Consider the following 1588-nt stretch of genomic DNA (forward strand, 5'->3'; position numbering starts at 1 on the left):
AGGAGAAACCCGTAAGAATACTATGCCCCCTATTGTGAACGCTAAGTCTCTTCTTCTCTTATCAGCATATTTTTTTTGTCCGCTTTGTGCTGTGAGTAATTTTTTTCTTGATTAATTAGACCTTGTCAATAGCTTCATGTACTAAGTCGGGGTCCTAATAACTTACTTTCACCAGCTTCAAACAATCCCATAAGTGAAGACACCGTCTACCATACAAGGCTTTATATAGATCCATCTGGATGTTTGACTACAAGTTACTGTCATAAAATTTTCATGTGAAAAGGTACGTAAGCATCTCAACTATCTCACAAATAAAGAATGCAAGCTCTAAACATATTCTCCAATATCTATGCAGTACGCATAGATTACCCATTTGTCAGCCGATGAAATGAATTACAAGGATCTACTCATGTACCTAATAGTTCCCGGAGAGGTTTTCAAAAGCATAAAGTAAATTATGATCCTCTTTTAGAAATGATGGACAATAAAATTCTATGAAGTCGGACAATTTTCAGTTCATGTATATCTATACATATATCACCTCACTATAAAGTATGGACTAGTAAGAAGTTACCTACTATGAAAACCAATTTAAAATTTTCCACATATAATCATAACTTATTGTTTGAGGTGGCAATTCACTATAGTTATATTCCATTTCCACTTTAGAATATCGAGTTGTTGTAGTGGTCCTATAAGTCGCAAGTGCTTGCCTTGACATGCTAACAGTCAAATAGTTGGAAACAAGTATTAAAAAAAATGAAATTTGTTATTTCTTTTCTCACAAATATAATTTTCTTCTAGTCATGGTATATCTTATTAGACCCCAAATATATAGTGTATCAAGAGTTTTGAGCTCCTCATGAATAACTCGTCTTAATTCATATGCATTTACACATGATCAGTCACCTAGTCAAAGACTACTATCGCTATCTATAATCATATCTTTGCTTACATAGCTAGAACCTTACCTTATTGACGATAACTTCCGTATTTATTATTGCCTTCATTGTTGCTCCTCCAGTAGACATTGATGGTATTCGTGAACCTGTTTTAGGATGTCTACTTTACAGAAACAATATTATTTCCGGTGCCATTATTCCTACTTCTGCAGCTATAAGTTTACATTTTACCCACTCTGGGAAGAGGCATCCGTTGATGAATGGTTATACAACGGTGGTCCTTATGAACTAATTGATACATAATCACTCATCTTTATATTGAGCGGCCTTTATGTGATCTACTAGTGAAGACTTGTCTTTAATACAAGCCTGCAACGTCTCTGAATTCTCCATACTATATTTGATAGGCAAAATACATAATCTACCCATCAAACTTAGGACCAAATCCCTCTTACACACCTGTTGAACACGGGTTTTATTTTACACACCAAACCTTTCAAAAGTATGTCAATTACACACTACTTTTGACCAGCCTCTGGGGCGTGTGAAACACGACCAGTGGGGCGCGTGAATAGTTACTTTCTGCCTTCACTGACTAATTACAACGGCTATTTACTAAAATTTGGGCCCATTTTCTTTAACCCTAACGCCCATTTTCTGCCCCAATTCTTCATCTCCCTCTTATT

Source organism: Nicotiana attenuata, unplaced genomic scaffold (genome assembly GCF_001879085.1).
Source record: "Nicotiana attenuata strain UT unplaced genomic scaffold, NIATTr2, whole genome shotgun sequence".
NCBI lineage: Eukaryota > Viridiplantae > Streptophyta > Magnoliopsida > Solanales > Solanaceae > Nicotiana > Nicotiana attenuata.